Here is a 24,779-nt window from a genome sequence, read left to right as displayed (position 1 = left end):
CTAAAATAAATAATGGATAAAATATAGTAAAAATATACTAATAATGTAAATAAAGGTTTCCAATTCGATTTACATATTTTATATTAGTCCGATGACGGAACCATCTTAATATGCCAAGTACTTTATTGAAACCAGTAAGATAACCAAATATGTTGGACGTGTTCCAAAAAATATTAGTTAGTCCCATCTTTTTTCGAACAAAAAAAATTTGAGTGGAATAATTTTAAAGGTTCACATGTCGGAAAAGGAAAGCGCCATTGTGCTCCCAGATGATGAACAAACAAATCCCATTTAGTAACTAACTTAATTTGATTATTTTTTTTACCCTTGTTAGACAATATCTAGTGTACTAGCCTATCCTCAACCTAGCGAGTGCTCTGTATGCTGCCGATTTTACTTTACAAAGTACTGAAGGTGGGATCTTAGGGTGAATGCCTTGTGGCAACTCTTAAAAAGTTGCTTAGTGCCTTGTTTCCTATTCTGATCTATTCAGAGATCAACTTTTGAGATGGTTTCAAAGAAAAAGGGATGGAAGGTGTTCAAAACTTCTTAACGATTTGAAAAGTCACAGAAAGTTTATCGATTCCTATAAATTGTTTAACGGTGGAATATTTCACTTTTAGCATTGTTTAAAAGCAACAACTTGCTCATAGTAACACACACCCATTCATAAAATGGCACTTAACAACAACCACAGCAATAAAGTATTAGTGAGTAACATTCACACCTCGCTATTCCCGAGAAATCTACAATTAGCACACCTTTCAGCTTTATCGTAATCAGACGTGTTATTACAATTTCGCCGTAGTAGGAGTGTAACGGCTCCGAATTAAATTAGCGGTAATGCATGGCCCACAACAAATAACGGTATTTGCATGAATATCAAGTGTTATGACATTCATGATATCTACCACGGTCAACAATGCTAATGATAGCCATGTCATGCGATACTATTATAACGTTCTCCGGAATTGTGGCATCTGCAAAAGGCCTTCAAATCTTTCGACTGAGTGAGTTGGCTACATTAGTCATGGCGCCAATGAGGCTGGATGTTGTTGCTGTTAATTTTATGGCTAATAAGCAGTTAGGTTAATTGCCTCAGCATGACAATAGTGGATCAAAAAAGTACCCAGAAATTGTAAATAAAACGTAAAATGTTTAATTGTTCATCAACATTTATTTTGTGGGCTTCAAAGTAATTTTCACAAGATGAAATGAACTTCTGCCAATGATTTTTCAAGTCAGGGATCAGCATTCGCTCGATGAAGCATGTCCAAAGAGACTTATTTACGAGCTTTTTCGTCTCTTGCCATCTCTCTAACAAATGTCTGGCGATTTTCAAGTACAATATGCTTCACTTTTTTAATATTTTCATGAGTTGAAGTGGTCGAAAGTCGTCCAGAACGAAGCATATGCCACGTAGGCATATGTTTTTTATTAATTAAAGATAGTCCTGCCAACTTAGCAAAATACACTTTTTTGAATTATCGTTTACCCGAGACATTTAAATTACAATTTCTTGGTACTCCTTTGTCACAATGTATAGCTGTACTCAGAAGAGGTTGATACCTCTCAGAAATTTGATTGGACTGCGTTATGTTTATATCTACTTCTACATTAGTTGTATACATATTTATTTTATTCTCAAAAAGTCTGATTCATTGGAGATCAAAATTCTTCTTGGATCTCTCAAAGAGTTTCATGGGTCTTTTGAGACAGAGCGTATATATGTTTCAAAGGTCGTATTCTATAATATTTGTTCCTGTGAGTTAAAGCTTTATCAAGTACATATTTATGACTGCCGACCAAGCGAAGCTCAATGGAGTGGGCATGGAAAGGCCTGTCTTCTGTCTTACAGTAATTTTTAGTCACTTTAAAACCTTTAGAGAATTTTTTAGAATTAATTTAAATTTATCTTGTCTACCAGTGCCTTAAGCTTGGCCACGTGGAAATCTCAGAGCATCAGTTTTTCTTTTCTTCTTTCACTTTTCTTCCTTTACTTTCGGTAGAAGTTCAGTGGTCATGCTTTTAAATGCTTACAAAAACTGTATACATCTACAATCACACACTTAGTTATCTAAGCCGCAACAAAGTGAATGCTTGTACTCCGCATTTTGTGGGTATCTACTAGAACAATCATAATGTACTTGCACCAGTGGCATAATAAGGAGGTGGCACTTGCATTGTTCGCAGTATAACACTTGTTGCAAGAGCATTTTAACCCACCATGACATGCAACAACTGACAGCAATCAATTTGTTTCAGATATGAACTACAAAACCAATCCGTCTGTCTATTTGCGTGTGCACTCGTCTAACTAGCTGGGAGTGCAAACGTTGGCGTATGTGTGAATCCGATTGCGAGGGCTTTGAGGTTCACCAAAACCAGCGAGGAGCGCATGACAGACAGCTCGGGTCGTTGGTTGCTTGGCTCACTGACTAAATGTCTGTTTGACTGACTGACTCGCTGACTCACTCAGTTTATGATTAATCAGTGAGGGAATGAAGTGAATATTTGACTATTCCATTGGCGTTGCACACATACATACATACATATGTATACTTATACCCACACGTATAGACACTCAAGCAAGCACTCGACTCTATTTCAACATCTCAGCAGTTCGGTGGGACACCCGTTGTACATTGCACGTGCCACCGACCAGCGCCGGTCACGCAAAGTTTTGTGTACTCTGTCAGGCAACAACTACAACCACAAATTGCGAAATACACACAGCGTTATTACACTTAAGTGCACATCGAATGTCGTCAAGTGCAACTGCAGAGGTGACACCACTCCATCATGCAACGCTAGTGGCAGGCACTGTGGCGGGGGATTGCGGTGCAAGCTTGAAGAGCAGCTTCAGCAAATAGTAGAAGTGCCTTTGTTGTTATTGGTGTGTGCGTTATGCTTGCGTGTTGCACTTTGTCGGACATCCGCAGTGGGAATTCGTGTGCGAGGCCGTTGTCTGCCATAAGTGGCAACAAATTTATGCCACAGGAATGACTTGAAATGTGGAAGAAGCTTGAACGACAATACACCTGGAACGGGTGAGGAAGTGCGATACAGCGCGTGGTCGGGCCTCCACTTTTGTTATGAGCTTTCTGACATTCCCATGCACAGAACCTCAGATTATTTAGAGTGTTTTTGCTTGATAAAATGCAGTAGAAATCTGTAAGATGGGCTCGGTTTGATTAAAGCGAGCATCGAATAAACACGGAGTGTACAATGAAGGCCAGGTGCTGTGATAGAGACGGTCGAAAATGATTATTTTCCTACAGGAACGATAGAATATACCACGAACACCCTTCAAATGTGACCATGGCTCACATCCGTCTTCCAAACTAGAATCCTAACCCTATTGGACCAGACTTGGGATTTGGATTAGCAGCACTGATTATGCTTATTTCTTTACCAACCAAGTTACCGAAAGCCGCAATCCTGTTGCTGCGGCTAACAGCTTATAAGACCTCCTGTGGCTCCAGCTGCGGATACCTTGGCTATATTATTAACCAAGATTCAACAACAAGCGGATACTGAAAGGCGGTAATCGTTTCATCTTTGAGGGTTAATATTAAACGATAAGTGCCATACGCAGAACAGGCTATTCAAAACTCTTCACAACATCTGTAGGACATCTAAAATAGAAGATTTTTATCGAATATGGGATATGTTTGCAACTGATCAATCGACATCCAAGCTTACTAACTATAGTCAAACTCTTTAGGATAACATGACATGCTCGAATAGATTAGAAAACTTTGAGCCATGACACGAATCTTGAGGTCTTGAATATTCTCTCTTTTTACAGAAATCATTAAAGGTGACTTAGATAAATCCGGCGAACAATCGGTAAATGCAAAAAAACAGCTCGTACGATGAGGAGTGCCGTGTCGCAGTAGAAAGACAACATACTGCATACCTCGCATCGTTACGATCAACCACAACAAGTGCGGGATAGGAAAAATACAGATAGTTGAAGACGGAAGCGAGACACATTCGCAGACAAAAATAGAGAAACCAAAATGCGTGAGTACGAAGAGCCTGACAAGGTGGCAGACAAGGGTTATGCTCATAAGTGCTACGAAAAGATGCGGCGACTAACAAACGGTTTCAAGACCGGAGCATGCCGGCTGCGGGGCTAGATCGTGTCGTCCGATTGGGCGATTCCCGGCGTGGAAAGGACGACCTCCACTCCGTTAGAAAGATCAGGTGGAGAATAACCTATCTTTGCTTGGAATCTCCAATTGGTGCCAAGCAGCGAAAAGGAAGAACGACTGGCACGCTGTTGTCAATTCGGCTTTAACCGCGTAAGCGGTGTCTACGCCAGTAAAGAAGAAGAATAATTAGTATTTGAAATAAGGTAGATCTATATCATATTTGAGTATACGGACCATACAGGTAGACAGGATCCTATTTAATCAGCGTCGAAGACACGTTAGTAGAACTAAGTAAGAATACCCTGACATTAAGATGTATATATTACATTGAGAACCCAAAAGCAAGACCATTGCACTTAATAAGCCTTCAAGCACGCAAACTCTATTATAAATTACTCACTACTGACAACCGAAGGCCAAAAGGCATTTAATTTTGATGGCACAACTTTCGTGAGTCCAGATTCAGAGCCCAAAGTCATTTGCCTGCCCAAAGTCGCCTGTTGCCTGAAGTCAAGTACATCACGTGCCAACACATACATACGTACATACACAGTCGAGAGTGTATGCTCCCACGCCAAGAGCTATCGAATTTTAATTAGCTAATTAAGTTATTTAATAATTCAATTTTCCGGTCTTACGCGCCACAACATGCCACTGCAGAGACATACTCGTGCATACCAAAAACAACGAGTCCATTCGTGTCACACTCTTCTTGCCACTGAATTCATTAGCCGGCGGAGACGTGTGCAGTCCATTAGCGGGTTCACCTACGTACGCTGCATCTTCACACAAATCAATTCCGTGCTTGAATATCTAATTACGAATATGTTCATGTATGAGTGTCTGTTTGTATGTATGTAAAGTAGCTGGCTTGCGTTGAGTGGTTACGACTATCCGGCTAATTGACTGCAAATTGATGTATCGGAGCTTTTATGAAGGCATCTGAAGTATTATTTTAAGAACTAATGTTGATAGGTTGGACTGAGTTGAAGGTTCCACGAAATCTGCTACATTTACTGGCGTAATTATATCACTAGATTGGAGAAAGAGTGGGTGGGTTTATTGTTATGATTTACGAAGCCGAACAAGCAGCAAACGCGTCCCACATTTGATGAATGGGCCCAAAAACGAGATGGCCACCGATCTGATTTTCACAGGAAAATTTTGACTTATACATCCTCAAAAAATCAACGTTTGTTGTGCTCTACGTAAAGAGGAAAAAATTGGTTCATGTTCTTTCAAAAGTGAATCTGGCTATAATGAAGTTATAGACACATAATAAACGAGTTTTCTGTATCTGAATTGAAGGATGCTGATGTGAATTGGTTCCAATAAGACGGTGCTACATATCTTACGTTAGGTTAGGTTAGATGGTCGTTCGAAGAACGTAGGGGTTTACCTTTTGGCTCAGCGCTGGTTATCTTATAGTAGAATACAAGAGGAAAAGGAAATACCGACCCGGACCCATTCGCAATTTTCTGCGATTTCGCTATGGTCCGACTCATACTAACCTTGTCACAAAGACACTCGATGCTATTGATAGTGAGGTTAGGTACTCCTCAACGAACCCTGAACGCACTGTTAATGAGTTAAATCCTAGTATCGTCGCTCTGCTATCTGTGTGAATGGCTGTAACCGCGGCTTGGAAGACACTGCCATAGTCAGGAAGTCTGAAACTGGAGTTGATAGAGAGCTCCCGACAGTAAAAAAAATCTTGGGGGAAAGTTGATGGAGAGTTTCCCCCAAGCTTTGACCCATCCGTGAAAAAGTCACTAGCTCTCTCAACGGTATATGGGCAGATAAGGAACCGCCTGAGTTCTGTTTGGCGACTCCATGCTCTAAGTGAACCGGTATAAAGACTCCAAAGAGCATAATGGATTTGACTATGGTGGAACCAAAGAAGCACTTTCGGTGAGCGACCTCAGCTTTTGTCAATGGCTCCTCTGCAGTAATATAAGGCAATCGTTGCATTTTTTGCTCTCTCTTCGACTTTCGGCTTCCATGAAAGCTTCTAATCCAGGATGAGCCCTAGATTAGGAAACTTTTTCTGAGCGCTTTATCTCCCATCCTGATCCTGTGGCGTGGCTGCCATGATCGTGCGATTTAACAGCGCTGAACTATTTTTCTGGGGTTATGTGAAGTCGTTTGTCCACAGTGCCATGCAAAGTAACCTATGAAAGTTCTTGTAAAGAAACTTTTTTTAATTGTCAATGGTATTATAGCTTCAGTGTAACGGAAGTTAACATTTTTTCTTATATTTGATTTGAAGAAGGTAAAATTTGAACATATTTCATTTAAAAATTAAACCACGGAGAGAGATGGCAAGGTTTATGTCTTTGCAACTTTGGGCATTCACGTTGCTACTGCAGCTTAACTGAACTTTTAAATTCGTAGAACAACAGGATCAGGATTGGAGGATGGACTCAAGTGTAGAAGTTCACGCAAGCGGGGAAAGTTCCCTGATCGCCATTCACTTGGGAGTGGCCAGAAACGATCCTTTTACATATGGCTCAAGCAGCTCACGACTTCGGGTCTTTGACCAAATATCCTCGGGTAGCCTAAGAACATCCGTTTGAAAGCGAGCTAAAGTAAGAAGGCGAAACATCCCCTACATAGGGTTGTACGCTGGGTTTGGGACCCGTCAGGTATAAAAACACCCCCAATGAAAACTAACAACCAGCCTTGGATGAAAGATCCCTCTTTTGATGACGACCATGGCAAACGAAATAAGGACTTCGAATTGAGGGCATGCACCTGGAATGTCCGGTCCCTTAATTAAGGTGCCGCTGCCCAACTGGAGGATGTCCTCGTGAAAATAAAGGCTGACATCCCCGCCGTCCACGAAATCCGATGGACGGAACAAGGACTGAGACGAGTAGGTTCTTGTGGCAGTTACTACAGTGGAAATATAAAGAAGCGTAAGTTTGGTGTGGGATTCGTGGTGGAAGAGAGACTCCGTCACCGAGTACTATCATTCACTCATGTGAATGAATGTCTAGCCACAATCCGCAACAAAGCGAGTTTATTCAACATATCGCTGATTTGTGCCCACGCCCCATGGAAGAGAAGGACGATGTGACCAAAGATGCCTTCAATGAGCACTTGGAGCGCACCTATGAGAACTGCTCCCGCCAAGATGTCAAAATCGTGCTTGGCGACTTTAACGCCAGGGTGGGCAAAGAAGGTGTCTTTGGCGCAACAGTCAGCAAATTTAGCTTCCACGAGAAAACATTCCCAAATGGGTTGAAGTTGATCGACTTCACCGGGGCCCAAAATATGGTTATCTGTAGTACTAGATTCCAGCACAAATACATCAAGCTACCTAGCTGTCTTCGGATCGAAAAGCCACCAACCAGATCGATCATATTGCAACAGACGAAAAACACGTCTTCAGTGTTCTAAAATAAGCAACCTTTATATCGCGATGTCTGAATTTGGTATCCCCGAAAAACTAGTATGGCTGTGTAAACTGACGTTGAGCAACATCAAAAGTTCCGTCGGGATCGGGAAGGACCTCCCCGAGCCGTTCGATACCAAACGAGATTTCAGACAAGGCGAATGCCTATCGTGCGACCTTTTCAATCTGCGGCTAAAGAAAATAATCCGAGCTGCAGAACTTATTCGATCAGGTTCAATCTTTTAAAAGAGTGTACAGCTGCTGACGTATGCCGATGATTGCGGATGATATTGCCGATGACATGATATGTCGTCCGAATGGACGAAAATACTCAGGCTCTGAAAGTATTCGACGCAGTACCCGCGGGAGGAAACAGAGGAAGAGGAAGACCTTCACTCCGTTGGAAGGACCAGGTGGAGAAGGACCTGGCTTCTCTTGCAATCTCCAATTGGCGCCACCTAGCGAAAAGAAGAAACGATTGGCGCTCTGTTGTTAACTCGGTTATAACCCGTAAGCGGTTTCTACGCCAGTAAAGAAGAAGAAGATTATAGCTTCACTGCATTTTTTCTTTGTTTTATACAATTTTTTTTAGGTTATAAAGAATGCTACAGGGACAGGTTTTTTTGTATTTGATTCAAATTGAAGAAGGAAAGATTTGTATGAATTTTATTTCAAAAAAAGAAAATACTAATGCATTTAGTTTGAGATTTGAAAAATTAAAGCACGGAAGAGAGTGAGCTCGAGAGTTTGTGTCTTTGCGACCTTCGGCACTCACGTTGCTACTGCAGTCTAACTGATCTTTAAAACTCGTAAAACATCAGCAACAAAAAAAAAATAACCTAATAAATAGCTTGACTCTTCTGAGCCCACCATCTGACTTCTTTATTTAAGATGAATGGAGGCGCTTCAGAGAGCTTTTATGAGTTTGTCAACGTTGGAAGAGTATACATAATTGGAAAACAAAAACTCTTTTGTACTAGCTTTTTAAGCTATTAAATATCGATAATTCAAAATGAAACAAAAATTTACCAAAAGTTATAATTTGTTTTAAATATAGATATTTCTAAATTCCCTTCAAAAAGGTATGTGACTTTGCTAAAGTACGCCGAAATGTAGGCAAGACTGCAAATTGTATATAAATGTCTTAATGTGTTGCACCAATTTAGGTGATTTATATTAAAAGACTATACTTAAATCTTCAGTTCAGGCTGAAAGTCTAACACATTTCAATGAAAAATTTCTAAAAAAGCTATTCATTTAACTATTTAATACCGCCTGGTGCTGAAACCCAATTATTTTCACTTCAGGGGTTAGTAGAGTAATCTTTAAAAAAAAAATTTTTTTTTTTTGCATTTTCTGTTCCCTTATACCCTTAGAATTAATGTAGAAACCCACTTTACCATTGGAAGGTTTCGAAAAAGGCCCAAAAATAATAATACCGCTCGACGTTCGGAGCGCTCGGAGTGCACACCTCAAACTTTAAACGCGTTTTTCTCAAACACACACTTTTTTAAACTGGCGGACATGATTCCGGTCGAACTACTCAACCGATTTGCTTAATTTTTTTAAATGTTCACAAAACGCCTGGCTATCGTCCCTATATTTTTTATAATTCGTTACAAAATTTATGTAAAAAAAAGCATGAGGAAAACTTAAAAAAAAACATTAATATTTTTTTGTAAATTTTTTTCTGAATTCTTAAGATATCAATAAAACCACCATAAAAATATGGATAATAAAAATATTTTTGGTTTTTTTTTAAATAAAATTCCCCTTGAGTATAAATTGTCCGCCAGGGAAAAGACGCATCTCATTCACCCTGCCATTTCTCGGACAGATGTCATCAAAAATTCCGAAAAAATTTGTTTATATACTCCACCATTATACCTCTTGGTATGTGAAACAAGTTTTATTGTATAACAATGATTTCTATGAAAAAAAAATGACAAAAACCAAGCCAGAATACCCTTCTGACCCCTTCATAAAAATATAAATTTTATTTTAAAAAGTATTCTGCGCTGCCGTCAAATGCAAGCGAGCACATTAATTGAAAATGAAGTTTCCTTTAAAGCATTTTTTTGCATATTCCACTTGGCAACAAATGTCTGGATGTTAATTGTGCACCCGGAACTGTAATTATGAGCGCCATTAGGCGTAAATAAATAATTATCAAAGTGAAAATGAAATAATAAATACTATTGCAACAATAAAACCAAAAATAACGAAACTCAACATCTGCCGCATACAGTAATTACAACAACAGCAACAACAAAAGTGTCGAGTGTCGCATTTATTTGCAGACTTTTTTCCTCCAACTGCAAATAAAATTTGCTCATTCATCCAATTACAAGAAATGCTGACTGCAACACAGCAGTAAAGCGGCATGTGTGAGAGTGTGGGTGTGTTGCAACTGCTGCAAAAGGCGCGAAGTGAAAACATTTCCAGAAAGGCGGTAATGGCGCAGCAATTGCTGTAATGGTTGGTTGTGCAAAAAGGAGCAGAAAAACAATAGAAACTATGAAAAGCGCAACGCCAGCGTAAGTGAGTCAATGCGACAACAACAACAGCAGCAGCTGATGTAGTTGCAGTGGGAGCTTTCGCTGCTTCTATTGTGGCATAAATGGATTGCCGTTGTCGTTACTGTGCCAGAGCTGCCGTTATTGTTTACTCGAACGCTGCTGCAATATTACTGTTGCTACGACTAGTTTTTTGTTGTTGTTGCCACTGCACTTGCCATTTGCCATTTGGCGAAGACATAAACAATTTCTCTAATTGCATTGACTTTGTGGCGCCACCAACGTTGCCTGAGTCAATGGCTGGCGATTATTTAAATTGATGATTCTTTTCTTTTGTTTTTGTTTTGCCTTTAAATAAGTTTAAAAACTAGAAAAAACGACGTAATCAGCAGAAATGGTAATGTGAGAAAATGGCTTTGTGCGGAATAGTTTCGGAGTGCAAGCGTTCGAATGAAGACCACATAATGCTGTTTAACCTCACTTTAACCCCAAGTGGGTTTGGCAGTTTCGAAAGAGTATGAGCCACAATAAGCTAGAAAATACTGCGGAGAAGGATGCTACCGACACTGCAGTCCAAAAATGTAATGTTATTGCAAGTTCGCAGAAAACGTATTCAAGAAAAACCTACAAAGAAGTTTACGAAGGTACGAAACCCACTTGATAGAACTTTTCGATGGACCTTTGATTGAAAAACGTTTTTTTTTGAAACTTGACATGCTAAAACTCATTCTTATTCAGAGCTTCCGCAGGTGTATTGCTGTGAAGTGCGCTCTAAGATTTAGGCAAGCTGGGCATATGAAGGCGTCCGAACAAGGACACGACGAAATTCTCTCCTTTTTTAACTAAAATTTGGATCATACGTCGGAGCGACTACTCCTGGCCGGTTTTTTCTCTGCTCACACGATGAATATATGGATCAAGAGAAGTCGCTGGCGAAGAGGTTCAGTGAGCTTTTACAAGGTTGGGGATGTGGGGGTAAAATTTTTGTATAAAACGCTTACTCTCTATCTTAAATTTAGGATAAAGGACCAATGTAGGCTGCTACAAGGGTGGCGGTAGACGTATTAAAGCCTATTTCAGGTAGGTTATCTTTCACTCATACAGCAGAGCGGCAATACTAGTGATGAGCTCGATAACTGTGCGCTGAAAGCTAGCCACAGGGTGCACCCTTGCCCGCAGAAATTGAAATGGGCACGAGTTTGATCTCCACTAGACATATAGACCTCGCGTGCTCTAGCAGGCGCTAGACAAATACCCGCTCCTGTCCGACTGCAAGATTTTTTCGGCATAGAGTAGAAAGCACTTATCAAAAGCACACAGTGTCTAAAAACTTGCCGGACAAAGTTGTATGTGACAGGATTGTTTCACCACATTCTCCTCCATTATGCAGCGTTTGCCAGACTAAGGCTGAAACATCTCGATAGTCTTACTTTTGGTGAACCTGAAAACATAGCCGAAACTGCCTTAGCCGTCTCAAAGAATTGATACGCTCAAAACGCTTTGTCGATTTGTAATGATCTTAAGATATTTAGACAACACAACGGACCGATATTTTAAGCTGCCTATTCGTCAAAATATCTAGGTCGGTATGACTGTCGGTGACATCTGACATCAAAATAATCATTACAGCTTAGTATACGTATGTACATATATGCTTGTCTTTCTGAAGTACATAAGTGCATATCGGAACATGAAACGTATTATTACTGGCGACGATTCTTGGATCTACGATTACGACCCCGATTTCAAACGATCAATATCGACCGAAAATCGCGCCAAAGGTCAGCCGAAGCCGAAAAAATCACGTCAAATCAGATCAAAGTTATATTGATAGTTTTCTACGATTATCGAGGTTTGGTGCAATCCAAATTCCTTCCAAGCAACCGAACTGTCAACAAGGAATACTATAGGGTGATTTTTTAAGAGCTTCATAACTTTTTTAAAAAAAAAACGCATAAAATTTGCAAAATCTCATCGGTTCTTTATTTGAAACGTTAGATTGGTTCATGACATTTACTTTTTTAAGATAATTTCATTTAAATGTTGACCGCGGCTGCGTCTTAGGTGGTCCATTCGGAAAGTCCAATTTTGGGCAACTTTTTCGAGCATTTCGGCCGGAATAGCCCGAATTTCTTCGGAAATGTTGTCTTCCAAAGCTGGAATAGTTGCTGGCTTATTTCTGTAGACTTTAGACTTGACGTAGCCCCACAAAAAATAGTCTAAAGGCGTTAAACCGCATGATCTTGGTGGCCAACTTACGGGTCCATTTCTTGAGATGAATTGTTGTCCGAAGTTTTCCCTCAAAATGGCCATAGAATCGCGAGCTGTGTGGCATGTAGCGCCATCTTGTTGAAACCACATGTCAACCAAGTTCAGTTCTTCCATTTTTGGCAACAAAAAGTTTGTTAGCATCGAACGATAGCGATCGCCATTCACCGTAACGTTGCGTCCAACAGCATCTTTGAAAAAATACGGTCCAATGATTCCACCAGCGTACAAACCACACCAAACAGTGCATTTTTCGGGATGCATGGGCAGTTCTTGAACGGCTTCTGGTTGCTCTTCACCCCAAATGCGGCAATTTTGCTTATTTACGTAGCCATTCAACCAGAAATGAGCCTCATCGCTGAACAAAACACGCGCGCGAAACACATTTCGAACCGAACACTGATTTTGGTAATAAAATTCAATGATTTGCAAGCGTTGCTCGTTAGTAAGTCTATTCATGATGAAATGTCAAAGCATACTGAGCATCTTTCTCTTTGACACCATGTCTGAAATCCCACGTGATCTGTCAAATACTAATGCATGAAAATCCTAACCTCAAAAAAATCACCCGTTATTTGAGTGTTATGCGTCGTTAGCACGAAGCTGATCGTAAAAAGTGGACGGAATTATGGGCTAACAACCATTGGTTTTTACACGATGATAATATACCGTCGCATACTGCATTGATTCTTCTTGAGTTTTTCGCCAAATTTTCAACCAATATTGTGCCGCAACCTCCGTATTCGCTTGATGGCTATTCAACAAACTCTAACAACCGCTCTGGGGAAACGGTTCTGAGTCAACGCGAATAGCTACGCGCATTTAGAGTCTATTTTCTGTTTATAAACGAATTTTATTAGATCTGTGATTTAAATTGATTTTTTCTGCAAGAGTAATAACGACTTAACTACTAACTAAAACTTAGCTGAATTGTATTACTGAAATCAATGAGATACCCGACTTTATTTACATATATTGGTTTGTCAAAAAAGTCTTGCGGCATTTTCGCTGGAAGCGTGTAGTTCTAGTTTTATTGGTCGCATCGAGTCATGCTATACCTTTTTGGAAAGCTCATTTCACGCGCTAACACGTGTTTGATTGATTGCCGTTTGTTTTAGTCGTTCGTGAGTTATAGCGTCGCAAACGTGGAGCAAAATAAAGAGAAAATACGGCATATTTTACAGTACTACTACGATAAAGGCAAAAATGCATCTCAAGCCGTCAATAAAATTTGTGCAGTTTATAAAATCGCTGAATTGGTCGAAAGAGACCGGCATAGTAGTCATCAAACCGATATAAACCATTTGAAGAAGCTTGGAGTCACTAAGAAGCTCGATGTATGGGTGCCACACGAATTTATTCAATAAAAATACCGAAAGACTTTTTTGACAACCCAATATATTGTCTTGTAATTTCAAACCGGTCTTTATCAATGTATGTCCCTTTCACCGAAAAAATTAAGTTAATCTTATTTGTCGAATATTTACATCCATATTTCTGGGTTTATGTCATTGTTATATGGTGAATAGTTTTAGGTCTTTGATTAGATTATTGAAATAATTTGAATGCCAAACTATCTTACTATTTTGAGAGATTTCAAGTGGCTCTTTATTTAGCTTGTCTCTCATCGTTAGATTTACTTTTATGATTTTAAATGGTTTACGTTATTCTATTTTGCGATAATCTTAACTATTCCAAATGCTGGTGCACAAAGTACCTCAACAATTATTTCCCATTTCAGTTAAAAGTCTGGAATGCAGAACAGTCTTGGTATTACTGCACTTAATGTGAACTTAGTGGAGCCCATTCGCTTGATTGATTTCATACAGAATACGGTATCAGTGAATTTAACGAATTTAGGTGTATGGTGGTTAGTATTGCTGTATAGAGTAATAAAGTTTTGTAAAATTAAACTAAATGTCGGCAACCAAATTTTGAAAAAATTATAAAAAATTATACAAATTAAATAACAATATAACAATTTAAATTTCATACTGTTAACTGAGATAATCTCTACATAAGGTATGTGTCTTGGCTAAAAGTTTCCTAAAGGTAGGCAGCGTTTCTATCTAATGTCTACTTTTTTGCAGTTACTTCATAATTTAGAGTCTTCCGAATCAATTGGGTTCGGCTTCAATTTAACCGAATTCATATTTTTATGTGCTTGAGTTAATAGGAATCCTATATTTAGTTACATTACTTTGTTCTCTTAGAATAAATACGCGCACAGCGGAGACAATAGTGCGCCATGTGGCATGGAATAAGAAGAAATGGAAGGCACTATGAGAAATTAATAAAGAGAGAAAGGAGAAGATATAAACAAATATTAATTTTTACAGACGTCGATGTAAACCAAATATTAAAGGGCACGACTCTTGAAACTGACTCGCAGCCGGCAATAGTTTTGCAATGAATTTAATAAGGGTAACAATTATTATATAATAATTTATTTCATTTTGTTTCATTTTCTTGTTTTTACTTATAATTGCTGCACATTTGTGCCTTTTTTGCTCAAAAAGCGAAATTAAAAATCACTAAAATTACGCTTAATGGTCTTTTGGGGTTTTCTGCAGTTTCTCGTTTTTGTCTTTTTTTTTAATTTATCATGTGTTGAGTTAGCGGCATATCTGTACGTGTGCGTCATGCGAATAACTTCGCAATTTGAAATGAACGACAACTTAAAATGCACGACATCAAAGTCTATAAAATAGTTGCGGCTAAATTTGTGCTTGTAAGTGGGAGTTAAGTGGTTATTTGTACTAAAAGCGGCCGGGTGTGTGGAATTCTGGTTTGGACTTCTTATTGAAATCAAGTCTAATTTGTATGCAAAGTGTGTTTCCGGTGTAAAATGTTTGCCATTTTTAGTTTTGCTTGAAATTCATAAATTTAATAAAAGTAGGCGGGTATTGACACCTAAGGTGCGAAATAGTATGGTCTAAACTTTACAAATTAGGTTAATTACATATAAATTATTGAGGTTCTTGGTGTAATTACTTTAAAGGAAAAATAAAATACCCATGTGCTTGCCATACTTCAGCTTTGCTATTTTGGTTTTGATACCAGAAGTATTTATCTGTTTGATACCAATTATTTTTTCGAAGCCTCTCTTTAGACAGCTGTTACTTGATATAAACACAATTTGTTTTGGCATTTTATAATAAACTCTAGTCTTACCCTAGAATAACTTTTACAAATCGTACAAATTTATTACCAAAATAATGGTTCGGATTGTGTCCGATGTTCGGTGGACATAAATGCGCAGCAAGGACGGTAATTCGAGCAATCATTTACTCCAGTCGATAACCGTACAGTGTGAATCGAAGACACTATTGTTGCTGTGGAGCTGAGTATCAAAGCAGACACGAATGAGTCCATCAGTCATAGCGTGCAACAGCCCATCCATTTTATGGAAGATTTTGCAAAAGTTCTTGTCTTGCGAGCTTACGAAATCCAATTAATGCAAGAATGGATGCCGAACGATGTAAGGGGCCCAAAACGAGATGGCCACCGATCCCGGATTTCACAAGAAAATTTACACCAGCGATGGAGCCCACTCGTCCACTCGTTAATGTACGACATTGTTGCAATGAGAGTGATTATAATCAACAAGCCCTTGGTGAGAGGCCATAACATCCTCAAAAAGTCACTGTTTTCAGTGCTTTATGGACAGAGTGACTCATTGATAATGACTATCTAATAATCAATTTATTGAAGTTTGGTGAGCTCATTATTTCGCACCTTGGGCCTGAGACATAGTCTCCTGGAACTTGCGGCTTAACCAAACTGGACTACTTTTTGTAGGGTCATGTAAAATGGTTTATTTACGCAGATAAGCCAGAGACGATTGACCCCTTGAGAGTTAATATTTTACATACAGTCTCAAGTACCGCAAAAAGTAGTCGAAAATTGGACCTTGGCTGGTATTTATTCAAGCTAGCCGCGTTAGTTACTTGCTTGAAATCATTTTAAAAACATAGTGGCATACGCGTATCCTTATAATCCCTCTAAATTCCAGGTCATAATAATAAATTATAAAAAAACACCCTTCGTAAATTATAAACCTATAGTCTGCAAACCTTTGTGATTAGTAATTAAGAGCCAGTGAAAGTAGTTATAAATAGAGAGTAGATTAATCAAGGCGTATAGTCTATAGTCAATAATTAAGACTCAGAAATAGTAGTCAATAGAATTGGTGGCAATATCTTTCGTATATTACATAATTCTACGAAAAACTTGCACAACTCTCTCAGCACTCATTTTCAAATTTTCAAAGCATTCCATAAAACAAATTGGAATTTACTTCCATCTTATCATTGGCTTGATTGTGTAAAGAGTGTGAATAAATTCCAAAAACATATATAATAATAACACAACATCGCATGAATAAACTGGCTGCCGAGCACAAACCCACATTCACTCGTGTAAAAAAGGGCAATAAAGCCAAAAGTGAGCGCATTCCAGGCCAACCCATTGAACCAAAGTAGTAAACATATTAAATTCATTGAGGCCTAAAATGTTCTTGTCGAAGACATTTTTCGGTGAAGAGGCGCACGAGTGACTGGCGATAAGCAGAGTCGGTGCTGGCTGATAAGCCCGTAAACGCTTGAATGGTCCCGTCATACTTAGCGCAGCGCGTGCGACGGCGCGGTGAAGGCAGCAAGCAGCTCAATTACGACTGTGTTAGGCGTCTGTGTAAAATTATGCAGCAGACGACTCAACTCGCATCGGCTGCGGTTGCTGTGCGTAGCCAAACAAACCGGCAGATACAACGACCGGGTGCCGGGCTAAAGTTCCTTAACCCCAACACTGGCCACTACTAAAGCGAAGAAGTGTTTCTTTTGTGTTTCTTTTTAGATTTGTTTTGCTTTTGTTTTACATTCGTTACATAGCTTCGCTATGTCGGAGTGGCTTCTTCACTTTTAAATGATACTTGTGATACTAAATGGACGATTTATACTTCAATTTGTTGTTGCATGTAAATTTATAAATAGGAAGGATCCTCATAGGGCCCGCCACCTTAATTTGGTGGCAACTTAAACCAAAATTTTCTCCTTTAACTCCGAGTTCTACTTCATATAGTATTTTCAATGTTTGGTAATATCACAAGTAATATTAACATCATATCAATAAACCAAAAAGTCAATGAGAATAAAATTTTCCGATTAAATAATTAAGATACGGCCTCCCTCTTAACTAACTGCTCTTCATGAAAAGCGTCTATCATTTTCTGTCGGCACCACCTGTACGTCATGCCATAACTCACCAGTCTGTCACCCATACAAAAGAAATCACTCGACCGTGTCTAAAACATATCTACGAAGTAATCAAGCGTAAAAATAAGTACTGATTAAATAAAGATAGTTGCCGCGTGCCAATGGCGTTTAATTATTTGTCTCACAAAAACTTTAAAACTCGACTGGTTCCAAGGTTCAGCATAGCACTCACGCTCATCAAGTTTATACTATAGACAAGAGAGAGAGTTTCAGTGACACTGCATAAGCCTCACAGACGCTGCATATGTGACAAATCATAACACTGCTTTGAAGTGCCCTATATACTATGGTGTGAAGCCTGATCTCCATATGTCACACACCTGTTTTCTATGAAACGAACAGTTTTTCCGGCGATTTTCACCATGAAGAAATTGAAGAAAGAGTTCTTATAAAATTTTGTGTTTCCAATGGGATCTACAGATTCTTTGGAAAAGTTACAGAAATGTTTTAGGAAGTTATTTGAATGGTTAAAGTCAACCAAAACGTGCAACAACGTCTATTGGAGGTCGCAAGAGAGATGCTAGACAACATAGCTGAGGACTTTATGTTCATCAAACACATAATTATTGGGAAATATGACGGCGAAGCTGTCCACCAATCTAGCAAATGGCGGTCAAAAAATGAGACAAAAACGAACCAAAATCTCTGAAAGTATTGAATGCCATCCCAGTCGGGTCATATAGCTAGTATATGGAAAAGTGCCATGCTTCCATTGGCTCAATAGCCCAGTTTGAAGATTTGTATTAAAATAATTTAAAATACGTATTTTCCTTATCACTGCGATTAGATGGTCGTATATTAGATGGTCGTATATCTGCCAGGTTAACCTAAAAACATGTTGAGATACGTAGCGCGTTCTAGGACTTTGTAGAGGATATATTTCGCTAGCAAAATCAATGTGCTAATCCGGAACTCTTAATGCCAGCAAAAGCCAATTGTCGTCGTAACTGAACTTCGAAAGATCACATTTGGAAATGCATGCAAATGTAAATAGTAGAAGGATCAAATAGTAGGTTCCCAATGGTGATTTTTAGTTGGCCCAACTTTTTGTTACTAGTGATGCCATCTTTAGCAAAATTTCAGCATAAAAAATTTTAGAACTCGAATTCATAATTTCGAACCGAAATAACGACCATTGGAACTCCTTTAAACATGGTTTCTGGGTTTCAGCTTATTAAAGTTTTTTTCTGCCTTGGAAGCAACCCAGGGCAATGTTAAAAAAATAAGACTCTTAGAAAATCAATAATTAAAAAAGCGGCTCGTTTTTTATGTAATGTCGAAGCAGAGATAGTTTCTAAAACGATGGATACAGATTTACTGTATCTGCTACAATTCAAGAAGGAATGTGGGTTCTGCTTCAAAAAAAGTTTTTGCTTTTGTTCTTTTTGTAGGACGGAAAGATTATGGGAAAAAGCCGCGGACTATTACACAAGAAGGTAACGATCCACTGCTTCCAAAATTTAGCTAGATGCATAAACATTTTCCGGGGCACAGTGCTGGGCCGGGCGAATTACACAGACTAACTCTAACCTGAAAGTATTCGACAAATAGTCAAGATAAAAAATATGTATATCAATTATGACTTTAGGTAAACTGTCATTGCTGTCATTAATTCCCGTTAGTTGATATGTGTGTATGAGAGTCTGAACCAACCAAAATACACATTCAAACAAGCTTACATAAGTACGCCATACCAAACGCACATAAGAGCAGCCGGCACACCCACAAAATAGAAAGAGATAAAATAAACAAACAAAAATATGGTAATAAAAACAAAAACGAAAACAAATGTCAATTCTTATTTGACAAGTGCGCGCAAATTGTGTGTATCTAAGCGAATTTATTTATTCACTGCAAATTAACTGGCATTCAACTATCGCCTTCAAATCAAACACTTGACTGGTGTTTAAACAGTGAAAATTACGAATATTGCCAGTGCCGCCACCAACAAGAGCAACAACAGCCACCATATGCCAGAAATGGGTGAAATTCATACCGTTGGCAGCGAAAATTCGCCGCGCCTCGTTGAGTCGCGCGGCTCTGATGAGAAGGGGCGGACGCTCAACAGGCGCTCTGGCGAAGGGCAACCCATTGACAGGGCGGCGTGGCGGAGCACTGTGTAATTAACAATTTCAACTGTCAAACAGCGTTGAAGTGTGCGCTGTCTGGCTGCGCTGACATATATATGTGTATGTGCGTGTGTGTGGTCTAATGTGTGAGCTGACAGTTGTGTGCGTTTGGCATTTTATCTATTTATGGGTCTAACAGCGCTCGACCAACATATTTGTGGGCTTATCTATTCGCATGTGCTAGCCTTTTCATATTAATTTATTAGCTCGAGGTTCTATTGGATTGTTTTGCTTACATTTCGATTATTCATGTTTGTTATTTTTGAATTTGCTTGACCCTGGAGCGTTTTTTTTTGAGGGGGTTAGTATTGTTAAATGATTGAAGTTAGGGTCATCCAACGTGTAATCCTACAGTCCTTAAAATAAAATATACCAACAGTCACATATGTAGATATATTAAATTTGAATGAGTATATGTTTTCGAAATAACCACCTGGTCTATTGGCTCTATATATCGCTCATTTGCTGCAAGACCGGCATAAGTCAAAAAAATCGATTCGCCAGAAAACGCGTTTAAAGTCTTCAACTTACTCCAACTTACACGGAAAACAGGAAATATATTCTCTTCTCAAGCGGAGCATATAAGAGGCATTCATATGAATTTTTGACTCAACATGAAGTATGATATAACGAACAATTCTGCAGCATTAACTCAAAAATCACGTTTCTTGATTTATGCCGGTCTTGCAGCAAATGAGTGATATGTGATTACGGGCGCTACTAACTGCCTCACTAAGCTACATCAGCAAAAGCTTTGGAGATCACTTTCGAAATTTGGCTAATATATTTCCAAGTTAAGAATAATGCAAAATTTACGGTCAATCGGCTCACAGTTTTAGGCCAATGCGGCAGGCTGAGAGTGAGGAGATCTACGTAACCGTAATGAACCCGAAATTTTATCCAAGAACTGTCAACTCCGCAGCATTCCTTTAAATTACTGCCGAGATATTTTCCACCGCTACAACAACATCAGAGAAAGAGATCCATCCTGAAGTAAACACAAAGCCTTTTTCGACAGTAATGAGGAATAGACCAATGTTTCTGTAATCGACTATTTCAACTGCGGAATATATTTATGGATTCTCACCGCATTAGGGCAATCCAATGTAAGAGGCAATAACTAGACTTTTTGTGCAGAATTCGCTAAAAACCATTTCGGTACAAAGTCATTTAATAATAGAAGGAAATGAAAAATCCGGTTTTCCGGTTTTTAAGGGTTACTTAAACCAATAGACTCCGGGACACTTCAGATCCTTTTACACAAGCAAAACTACAAAATACTCTAGGCTAGTGTTGTTGGACAGACCAAAACGATGGTTCTTTTAGGTAAGTAACTTCGTAGTGGTCACCACAGGGTTCTAAAATCTCACCTTCAGAAATTTGTTAAAAAGGAGTCAGCTGAATACAAAGCATGCGCGGAGGACGATGAGAGGCAGAAATATTATTTATATATCTATGCGAATGTAAAGCTTTCAGCCAGTTGAAGATATCTCATTATCTTCCAGGGCTCTCAAAGTTCCAAAGGCTACCACTTGGGAGCACAATGAGCTTAATGACGGCTTTAGTGCAGCAGCTTACGGTCTGGCGCTCCTGCCACTCTCTTTTCAACCAACAATCAACACTCCTACGAACTGATTGTGGAACAGATACCCTCACGCGACTGAGCTTGACTGCAATCTTCTACGCGCTCCGACGAGCTTATTTGACTTTCATTCTTTTCGACTCTTTCTCATTCCAAAATGCAACATTTGCTTCTCCGATTTATACACAACAGTTATTTAGCCAAAAAATCCCTCTTATCTTAATCTTAATATGTAAGTTAAAGGGATGCTCAGAGATGACGAGGAACTAATCACCGATTATTGCATTACCTTCGGATCAAAAAACATGATTGAAAACTTAAAAACTACTTAAATAAACTCTGTATATATTTTATTGCTCTTTCTCTTATTATTCGTTTACTATTGTGTGGTAAAGTTTCCACTAGGAGTCTCCCCATTAAAATATGAAGAAGTGCTCAGCTGATAATCAACTCTGACTGAAGTGCGTGTTGTATTCATTTAAGTAAATTCTGCAGATATGTACCATGTATCTGCGAGTTCTTAATCATGCCATGTATGTAAAAAAAAACTACAACAATGCAAAATACACATAGCAACAATAACCTATAAGTCTCCTGCTTCATTGACTGATTTACTTTAATGTAAAAATTCAATGGGTAAACATTTCAATTGAAAGTAATAAACTCTCTTTATTTCTTTACGATATTGAGGCATGAAGCTTGAGCTTGAGGGCTGTCACAACTATTTATGAAGACATGACAGTATCGTTTGTGATAAATTATTAAATGGAGAGCATAAATTTGCATATAAATATATGTACATATGTATATGAAGTTTATGACACTTGAGTTGAAATAAATTAATCCGAATTGCGCAAACATTTTGAAACACATTTAAAATTATTATTTTAAATTTTATTGGTCAGCTGTCCGCAAAAATCTCTTAAAATGTGAAATATTAACAAAACAATTAAAAAATGCAGAGAAGCGTTAAGAAATCGACAGCAAATGGAAAATTGAAAATTTCTGAATGTTATTTTGTGAGAATAACTGACGTAAATAAAAACAATAGGGTGATCGCTCAAATGACAAACAAACGCATTTGTTCAGACTCTTAACCTTTAATTACCATTCAAGCCAATAAATTCGCTTAGCATATCGTTCGGAAATGTCTTGGACAGAAGAGCAGCAGTGCAGAGTGACACTAGGAACAAGCGACCTCACTTCTATGATGCAATGAGATAGTAGACGAGATTACCAAAAGTGGTGTACGGGTGTCATCCGACCACGATACCGATCGGCATACGCCTGCAGCATGTATCAAAAACGGAGGAACTGCAGGAAATGTTAAAGAGTGACTTCTTACACTAATCTAACTAATCACATAACTGATGGTACAGATTGATGTATTTTACGTCCAGATCTTAAATTAAAAGCGTACAAAATACAGCTTTACAGAATTAAAACCGCTTGACCTTCCCAAGCAACATCGCTTCGCTCTATGAGCTCTTGAAAAGTTCCAAGAAAATCCGACATTTTCGAACCAAATTTTGTTCTGGACCAATGGGTATGTAAACAAACAAAAGTGCCGCATTTGGACCGAAGAGCAAGCTGAAGAAATTCAAGAGCTGCCATTTCATCCACAACAATCTGGCGTTGTTTGTGAATCGGTTGAATCATCGGTCCATATCGTTTCAAAATGGTGATGATGCTGGTGACAACATGATGATGCTGGTGACAACATTAACGTCATTGGCGATTGTGTAGTGATAATCGACTATTTCATGTCTAAAATTGAAGTTCGTTATCTCGGCGACATTTGGTTTCAACAAGACGGAGCCACTTCCCACACATCGCATCAATCAATGGATTTATGAGAGAATACTTCGATGAGCAGATGACTTCACGCTTTGTGCCGGTCGATTGGCCACCAAGGATATGTAAAGTCTAAAGTCTATCCCTCTAATCCCGCTTCTATTCAGGCCGTGTCATTCGCTAGTTACCAGTCGAAATGCTCGAACGAATCATAGAAAATAGGACTCAACGGATGGACCATCTAAGATCCGTTCTTCAAAAAATAAATGCTAAAGAATGTCCTTCCGAATGATAATAAATATTTACCATTAAATTTGAAGTTTCTATGTTCTTTCTTTAAAAAAGTAGGCAAATTCGTAATGAAGAAACGAAAATCTTTGAACTTTTTTTTTTACAATTATTAGTCCCCATCAACGAAATACACCAGGTTTGGCCAAACGCTTGCCCCATACTCAAAAAATGGCTGTCTGGAAGAGGATTTAACTTAAATGAAGACGTCAAAGGCATATTTTGAAGGTCTTAAAGCCAAATACTTTACAGCCGATGAAGAAATACTTTACTTATGTCATATACTGGACTTTAGGTATTAAATACATTTAAGTATTACCCTAATACGTTTTCATATATGAAAATTGATTTGCGAAACATCCAGCCATGATTTTAGAAAATCTGTTTCAGAAATTATCTAACATCGTTTAAGTCCCACCCTAATGTGTATGTGCGAGCACTTATGTACATTTACTCGGAATATATTACAATGCATGTATTTCATGTGATTTATGCATTGTTAATTGACACTTGCTCTGTGACCAGCATTGAGCAGCTGTCGCTTGCGAGTGTGTGGGTGATTTGCATTGCTTGAGCGCCGGCTGGAGGCTTTTACGAGCAGACTATAAAATTTACAGCAAACCAGTGTTGACGTGAAAACTAAAAATAGTTTGCTGTTTCAATAGTTATTTACAACAACAACAAAAAGAAATTCATGAAAACAAAAGTCAGTAAACAACGAATTTAATAAAAAAATTGAATGTAGCGTCTAAGGCTGGTTTTCTCATAAGAAGTCAGATGTCGCGTCATAATGTACGTGATTACCTGCTATTTTTCATTGTAAGATAGAAAATCATCATTGGGTCTGATTTGACACGTCAGCTTTAGAGTCTAGATTAAGTCAGATTCTTCTTTCATTGTGGTTTATATATGCATCCCAAAATGCTTCTGAGAAATGGTATAAAAATTCCTCACTTGTCCAATAAGAAGAGAAATTTGGCATGAATGGAATATGGGCCGCAAATGCCGACTATTGAAATGCAAAAGAAATGACGTAATATCTCTATTACAGCTGCTGAGACGAGCGGACCGGGAATATCATACAAAGATCATAGTAAAGGGTGATTTTTTAAGAGCTTGATAACTTTTTTTTAAAAAACGCATAAAATTTGCAAAATCTCATCGGTTCTTTATTTGAAACGTTAGATTGGTTCATGACATTTACTTTTTGAAGATAATTTCATTTAAATGTTGACCGCGGCTGCGTCTTAGGTGGTCCATTCGGAAAGTCCAATTTTGGGCAACTTTTTCGAGCATTTCGGCCGGAATAGCCCGAATTTCTTCGGAAATGTTGTCTTCCAAAGCTGGAATAGTTGCTGGCTTATTTCTGTAG

At 38.6% G+C, this 24,779-nt stretch overlaps 1 protein-coding gene across 4 annotated transcripts in view; it reads right to left on the bottom strand.

Annotated features, from left to right (window-relative positions):
- Positions 1–24,779, bottom strand: part of LOC105228551 (dystrophin, isoforms A/C/F/G/H) — a 363,859-nt gene that overhangs the window by 308,161 nt on the left and 30,919 nt on the right. The window lies entirely within an intron of this gene.

The sequence above is a fragment of the Bactrocera dorsalis genome, chromosome 2 (genome assembly GCF_023373825.1).
Source record: "Bactrocera dorsalis isolate Fly_Bdor chromosome 2, ASM2337382v1, whole genome shotgun sequence".
NCBI classification, from domain to species: Eukaryota; Metazoa; Arthropoda; class Insecta; order Diptera; family Tephritidae; genus Bactrocera; species Bactrocera dorsalis.
This window is presented reverse-complemented; position numbering and strand designations above follow the sequence as displayed.